This window comes from Vulpes lagopus, chromosome X, assembly GCF_018345385.1.
Source record: "Vulpes lagopus strain Blue_001 chromosome X, ASM1834538v1, whole genome shotgun sequence".
In the NCBI taxonomy this organism is placed as follows: domain Eukaryota; kingdom Metazoa; phylum Chordata; class Mammalia; order Carnivora; family Canidae; genus Vulpes; species Vulpes lagopus.
Window position 1 is genome coordinate 122956746 of NC_054848.1, and position 8166 is coordinate 122964911.

Here is an 8166-nt window from a genome sequence, read left to right on the forward strand (position 1 = left end):
ATCCTTGAAGTATGATATGGTGTCTCTCTTCATCTCTTACTACAGTCTTTGGGATAAAATTTATCTGATATGGGGATTGCTACCCCTGCTTTCTTTTGAGGACCATTTGAATGGTAAATGGTTTTCCAACCTTTCATTTTCAGGCTGTGGGTTTCCTTAGGTCTAAAATGAGTCTCTTGGGGGATCCTTGGGTGCCTCAGTGGTTTAGTGCCTACCTTTGGCCCAGGGCGCGATCCTGGGGTCCCAGGATCAAGTCCCGCATCAGGCTCCTGGCATGGAGCCTGCTTCTCCCGCTGCCTGTATCTCTGCCTCTCTCTATCATGAATGAGTAAATAAAATCTTTTTAAAAAGTAAAATAAAATAAGTCTCTTGTAGACAGCAAATAGATGGTTCTTGCTTTTTTATCCAGTCTGAAACCCTGCACCTTTTGATGGGGTCATTAAGCCCGTTCACGTTCAGAGTTACTATTGACAGATATGAATTTAGTGTCATCATGATACCTATTCAGTCCCTGTTTTTGTGGATTGTTTCCTTGGAATTCCTCTTTCTTTTAAAGAGTCCCCCTTAATATTTCTTGTAGAGCTGGTTTGGTGGTCACATATTCTTTCAGTTCCTGCCTATCTTGGAAGCTCGTTATCTCTCCTTCTATTCTGAATGAGAGCCTTGCTGTATAGAGTATTCTTGGCTGCATGTTCTTCCCATTCAGGACCCTGAATATATCCTGCCAGCCCTTTCTGGCTGGCCAGGTCTCTGTGGAGAGGTCTGCTGTGAATCTAGTATTTTTTCCCATATAAGTTAGGGATCTCTTGTCTCTCACTGCTTTAAGGATTTTGTCTTTGGAATTTGCACGTTTCACTATTAAATGTCGAGGTGTCAAATGCTTTTTTATTGATTTTAGGGGGGAGGGATCTATCTCCTGGATATGAATGCCTAGTTCCCTCCTCAAATTAGGGAAATTTTCAGCTATGATTTGTTCAAATATGCTTTCTGGTCCTCAGTCCCTCTTAGCACCCTCTGGAACCCCAATTAAACGTAGATTTTTCCTTCTGAGGCTGTCATTTATTTCCCTTAACCTTTCCTCACGGTCTGTTGTTTTTCTCTTTTTTCCTCAGCTTCCTTCCTTGCCATCCACTTGTCTTCTATGTCACTCATTAGTTCTTCTACCCCATTAACCCTTGTCGTTAGGACCTCCAGTTTGGATTGCATCTCATTTAACTGATTTTTAATTTTGGCCTGAGTAGATCTAAATTCTGCAGTCATGAAGTCTCTTGAATCCTTTATGCTTTTTTCCAGAGCCACCAGTAGCTTTATAATTGTGCTTCTGAATTGGCTTTCTGACATCGAATTGTAATCCAAATTCTGTAACTCTGTGACAGAGTACTGTTTCTGATTCTTTCTTTTGTGCTGAGTTCTTCTTTCTAGTCATTTTTCTCAGTGCAGAGTGGCTAAAAACGAGTTATACTGGAAAAAGGAAGAAAAACAAAACAAAACAAAACAAGACAAGGAGGGGTATCCTCTGTTTCTATATACTGTAAATCCCTCAACTTCCCCTGGAGCTTTCCAGTGCTGCTAGGCCAAGAACTTGCTCTTCCCCTGTCCTTCCAGCTGGTCTTCTGGGGGATGGGCCTTCTGTGCTGATTCTCAGGTGTGTGCACCTGGGGAAGCTGCCCGGCCCCCTGCCAGGTGCATGGCTCAGTGGGAGCTGTTTATCCTGTGAGGCCCCTGTTCCCTGGTGGCCTGGCTCTGTCCCAGGCACAGGGTGACACCAGAAGGAACAACAAGACTAGTGGCAGCCAGGTCTCCAGCTCTGGAGTCAGCTCCCACAGTAACTACCACAGTCTCCCAGTGTGTGCTGGCCTGGATGCTCCTGGGGCGGGGGCGCTGATCTGCACAGCTTGGGGGCGCCCGGCAGCAGGAGTGTCTTTGCTGTCCTTGGCCCTCTCTGCCTCCAACTGTCCCAGGGGAACTGCAGAATCCTGGGCTGTGTTCCCCGGCGCCCTGGAATCTGGGGCCTGTGCTGCTGGAATTGCGCTTCTGAGGCCGTGGCCCCCGAAGGCATCAGGGCGAGGCCCACTCTGCCCAGAGCGGCTGCCTGAGCTTCTCCTGAGGCCCCACAGGGTGGGAGCTCCAGCCCTTTACTGAGCTTCGCCCACAGTCTGTGGTGCACTCTCCCCGGGGCGCACTTTTTCTGTTAGTGACCTCGGGAGACGAGGCTTCACTGTCCCTACTGCGGTTCTGCCTGGTTTCCCTGCTAAGCACCCTTCCATCCAGAAAGAATCTGGTGTGGATTTTTAAAGTTTTTGCTTCCCTGGGGCTGGGCCTTCCTATCTCAGAGGCTCTCACTGCCCCCTTTAGCCTGGCTTCTCACGGGGCCCCTCCCCCACTGGATTCTCCCCCCCCCCCCCCGCCCTCTTACCTTGTTAGAGGCACAAACTCTTCTCTCTGTAGCACTCCAGGTGTTCTCTATTTAAATATCAGGTTGAATTCATAGGTTTTCAGGATGATTTGAAAGTTATCTAGGTAAGTTGATAGGGACAGTTCACTTGGGGACCCTACTCCTCCAACATCTTGCCCTGCGCACTATCAATTCTTTTCTTTTGCAGATTGGCTTTTGATGTTGTGTTAAAACTCTTCACCTGTGTTATAACCAAGGTCACGTACGTTTTCCTTTGTTTTCTTTTTGATATTTTGATAGTTTTGTGTTTTAAATTTGTCTACATTTTTTTGAAGGTTATTTATTCCTGACAGGCACAGAGAAAGGCAGAGACATACAGGGAGAAGCAGGCCCCCTGTGGGGAGCCCGATGTGGGACTCGATCCCAGGATCATGGCCTGAGCCAAAGGCAGACGCTCAACCGCTGAGCCACCCAGGCGTCCCTACCTACAAATTTGAGTGAGTTTTGGTATAAGTTGTAAAGTTCATATCTGAATTTTATTTTATTATGTATGGTTTCCAAATAATTATTCCATCTCCAGAAGATGTCAGGGGATATTGGGCTCAATTTCAGTTTGAATTTCCAAAATTTAATGGATTCAGCTGGACTCCAACTGGGGACAGATGCCTCCACTGAACAGTGCAGCGTTTCCTGCACTGCCTCCACTGCCCACAGGGGGGCATCCGAGCCTAGCTCCCCTAGCCATGGGAGAATGCGCCTCAGAAGCTTCTTGCAGAAGACCTCAGGCTGCATCCACAGGAGCCCAGTGGGTTTTGTTTTGTTTTGTTTTGTTTCTTTTTGTATATATTTTTATTGGAATTCAACTTGCCAACATTTAGCATAACACCCAGTGCTCATCCCATCAAGCGCCCTCCTCAGTGCCTGTCACCCAGTCACCCCATCCCCCACCCACCTCCCCTTCCACCACCCCTTGTTCTTTTCCTGGAGTTAGGAGTCTCTCATGAGCTGTCACCCTCACTGATATTTCCCACTCAGTTCCTCTCCTTTTCCCTCTAACCCCTTTCACTACTTCTTATATATAAGTAGCCCAGTCTTGTAGGAGTCGTTGTGTGGAGGCGGGATGTTGAGCTGCGTCCCTGCTGAAAGGACCCACTGTGAAGGATGTGGGTCTGCGTCCACCCTGACAGGAGCCCTCTCCTCCACAGGACCGGCTGTGGGGGCTTCGGGAGGACATGTGGCTGTGTCTATACGGACAGTAGCCCAGCCTCCTCAGGACCCCTTGTGGAGGCTTTGGGACGTCATGGGGTGGCGTGCATGCCAACAGGAGCCCCGCTTCCTTAGGACTCTCTGTGGAGGCTTCTGGAAGACATGGGTCTCCATCAATGCCGACAGGAGCCCTGGCCCTCTCAGGACCCGCTGTGGAGGGATGTGGGCCCCTGTCCAAGCTGACAGGAGCCTCCTCGGGACCCTCCGTAGGAAGAGCAGGTGAGGAGAAGCTGCCTGGGAGGGGGTGCTAAGGGGGTCTGCGTTCACAGGACCCCACTGAGGAAGGGCACGTTGCAGGAACACTGAGGTTTCCGTGGGTGTGTGTCTGGTGACTTGAGGTCCTGCGGGGGGCTGCAGGGGCCCCCTTCTGAGCTCGGGATCTGCTGGGCTGGTCGGTGTGGCATTTGGTTCCTGCGGCTCCTCAAGCCGTCTGCAGTCATGGTTCTCCTGCTGCCTGGGTCCTTCCTGTGTCCACACCACTTTGGGGTTGTTCGTTCTGTGTGAAAACGCTTCTGGGAGTTTGGGAGTGACTGTACTGACTGTGTAGATGGCTTTGGGGAGAATAGGTATTTTCACAGCATCGGTTCTTCCCATCGCTGAGCACAGAGGATTCTTCCATCTCTGTGTGTCTCCCTGAGTTTCTGTCATCAGTGTCTTAACATGTTTCAGACACACCTCCTGCGTAAAGTTACTCCTATGTGTTTCATTCTTTTTGATGAAGTTATAAATGAGACTGTTTTCCAAATTTCCCTCTCTGGTGGCTCGTTGTGAGTGTGTGGAAATGCAATTGATTTATGGTTTTTTTGTTCTTATTAAAATCAATTAGCCAACAAAGTACATCATTAGTTTCAAATGCAGTGTTCATTGATTTTCAGTTGTGCATACACCCAGCACTCTTCAATTGATTTTTGTGTATTGGTTTTGTATCCTGCAGGGTTTTAAATGTATTAGTTCTCTTAACCTTAAAAATAACACTGCCACTTACTTTGCCAGCAAAATGTGTTTATTCAGGAATAGCAGAGACTTGCAATCCGGGACAAGCACGCTGTAGCCAAAATCACAGGCAAGAGCAAGAAACAAAGGAGAGGGACTTTATCTCACAGAGAAGAAAGTTGGGAGAATTGTTTTGAAGGAAAGTACCCTGGATAAAAGCAGGGTTTTGGGTGATGGAGGTTTTTCCCTGGCTGAGCTATGGAGGTGGGGGTCAGGGTCTTGTAGGACATTCCCTGAACTTCCCCTGTTGGGGCCTGTCCCTGAGAAATCTCTCCTGTGGAGGGTTCTAATGTTGGGGTCTGTACTTGACAATTGTTCTTATAATTAACACGGGATGGTGGGCTCCCCTTCCAGCATCCCCTTCTAGAATCCCCTTACCAATGTTTCATTAATTTTCACAGTTCAACAGTTTTTGTGGAGCATTGTGGAAAGTTGGAATTCCAAATCCCACTGCTTCTGCACCTTGCACACAGGTGCCACTGATTTAATCCTTCCAGGTGCCTCTTGCTAACATGTGGCCTCCTATAAGGGCGAGTGGCCTCTCAACTGTGGATGAGCTGGGTGTGGGTAGGGTTTGGCCTCCATCACAAAGTGTGATATCATCTCTGCTTCTCTGGCCAGGTGCTGACATGGTCGTTTGGAAGAGTAACTTACTCTGCGGAGATTTCAAACCTGCAATAAACTTGTCAGAGCAGCACAAATACCCCTTATGTAAACCCTCAGACTCCCCACCTATCATCTCTTTACCACATTTGCCACTTCACAAGGAATAATTCAGTGTGTTTTAGTCCAATCAAGGACACTTTCCCAAAAGGAAGCACCACATAACCCTATATGAGGAAATGATTACACATGAAACATTTTAACCTGAAGCACAGTTTTCAACTGTGTCCACCTGCCCACTATCTAAAATGACTTAACCATTATGACCCAATTTTCTAATTCAGGTGAGGGTTAGGTTTAGGCCTTAGGGGTTAAGATTAGGGTTTAGGGATGAAGTTAGGGTGAGGGTCAGTCTCTGGGTTTGCGTTGGGGGGGACTGAACATGGGGGTGCTCTTAGGTTTTCCTTCAGGTTTCTCCTGCTTAGCTCCTTTCTGGTTATCCAAATGGCAAGATTTGCTTCTGTGTTGCAGGTTGAGTCTTCTGATGTTAATCAGATGTCCCAAGTATTTCAGAGTTTGGAGCCAAGCTTAGGGCTGTGTAGTATCAGAATTCGATCTAGGGTTAGGGCTAGGGTCCAGGAGCTTGGTGATGCTAATCTGCCAGGTGTGTGGAGACCTGCTTGGTGGTATGATTTGAATATAATGGTTAGGGTGAGGATCAGATTCTGGGTTTGTGTTCAGGGGTGCCCTGAATGTGTAGGTGGGCTTACATTTTCCATGAGACATCACTTACATGAGATACTCTCCAATCTTTAAAAGGGTATGCTTTCATTCTGTGTTGCTGGCTGAGTCTTCTGGTGCTCCAGAATCTCTTGGTGTTTGGAAACAGGCTTTTGGGCTGGATAGTGACACAACTCAATCTACTGTTAGAGCTCAGGAGCTTGCAGGTTACTATTTGCCATCAGGGTGGAGACCATCAGGTGAGGTGAGAATGGGGGTCAGGCTCAGGGTTGTTCAGGGGAAAGATGACTGTGTAGGGTGGCTTAAGTGTTTCTCCAGAATTCTCCTGCTCTCTTTTCCAGTCTTCAAAATGGCAGGATCGGGGATCCCTGGGTTGCTCAGTGGTTTAGCGCCTGCCTTTGGCCCGGGGCGCGATCCTGGAGTCCCGGGATCGAGTCCCACGTCGGGCTCCGACATGGAGCCTGCTTCTCCCTCCTCCTGTGTCTCTGCCACTCTCTCTCTCTCATAAAATAAATAAATCTTTTTTAAAAAATGGCAGGATCTCCTCCTGTGTTGCTGGTTGAGATTTCTGGTATGGATCAAGTGTCCCGAATCCCTCAGGGTTCAGAGTGAGGCTTTGGGGCTGGGTCGAGAAAAAAACACAATCTAGGATTAGGGTTGGGACTCAGTGGCTGAAGGATACCCTGTTCTGGCAGTGTGGAGACCAGAGGGCTGAGTTGGGGTCAAGGGTTAGGCTGTAGCCAGGTTTAGGTGTTAGTGATCAGAAAGGTGCTGAACATGAGGGTGGTTTAGGACATCCTTCAGATATCTCCTGTTCTAGATGTATGCAAGTCTTTAAAATGGCATGATTTCTTCCTGTGTTGCTGGCCGAGTTCTGGTGTTTTCAGGTATTCCAAGTTCCTTGGGATTCAGAGATAGGATTGGGAGCTAGGTCAGGTCAGAATGCGATCTAGGGTTAGGGTTAGAAGCCAGAAGCTTCAAGGTCCTGTGTGCTAGCAGTGAGGAGATCTTCCAGGAGCTGCACTTAGGCTGAGACTGAGATACAGGGTTGGGATTCAGGTGGGAGCAGAACATGGGGGTTGGCTCAGGTGGTCATTGGTATTTCTCCTGCTCTCACATTTTTCTCGTTTTCAAGTCAGTTTTACTGTGTTGTTGGCTGAGACTTCTGGTGTTGCGCAGGTGTGCCAAATCTCTGGGGATTTGGATCAGGCTTTGGGGTCTGGTCATTCAGAACCCCGACCAGGTTTAGGGTTAGGACTCAAGAGCTTTGAGAGTCCTATCAGCAGGCAGTGTGGAGAAGTTGAGGGGAGAAGTTAGGCTGAGGTTCAGGTTTCATGTTCAGGGGTGAGCTGAACATGGGTCTTGGCTTAGGGAGTCCTTTTAATATCTTGTGCTCTCACTATTTTTGGTCTTCCAAATGGCATGATTTCTTCCTTTCTTGCTGGCTGAGACTTCTTGTGTCCCTTTGCATCTGAATTTTCTTGGAGTATGAGCCAGGTTTTCAGGCTGGATCAGTTCAGAACTGAAATCAGGATTAGGGTTACAGCCCAGGAGTTGAAGGGTCCATTCTGCCTGGACTCTGGAGGTGCTCCAGGAGGACTGAATTGAGGGTAGTGATTAGTCTGAGGCTCAGGCTTAGACTTGCGGTTTAGGGGCACATTGAATGTAGGGATTGGCTCAGTTCATCTTTCTAATTTCTCCTGTGCTGGGTACTTGTTGATCTTCCAAATGGCACAATTTTCTCTTTGCTGCTGGCTGAGAATTCTGGTGTTACTCAGGTGTCCAAAATTCCTCAGGGTTTGGGGCCAGGATTTCAGGCTGGCTCAGTTCAGAACCGAATCTAGGGTTAGGGTTAAGGCCAGGAGCTTGCAGGGTCCAATCTGCCCACAGCGTGGAGACCCTGTGGGACCAGTGAATTGAGGGCAGCAGTTCAGCTGAGCCTCAGGCTCAGGGTTTGCCTTCAGGGGGATGCTGAATATGAGGCTTGGCCAAGGGTTTCCTTCTGATATCTTGTGCTCTGGTATTTCCCACTCTTCTAAATGGCACAGTTTCCTTCTCTGTTGTTGGCTGAGCATTCTGATGGCATTCAGGTGCCCCAAATCCCTTGGTTTTCAGAGCCAGTCCTTGGGGCTGGGTTGGGTTAGAACCCAATCTAGGGTTAGTTTAGG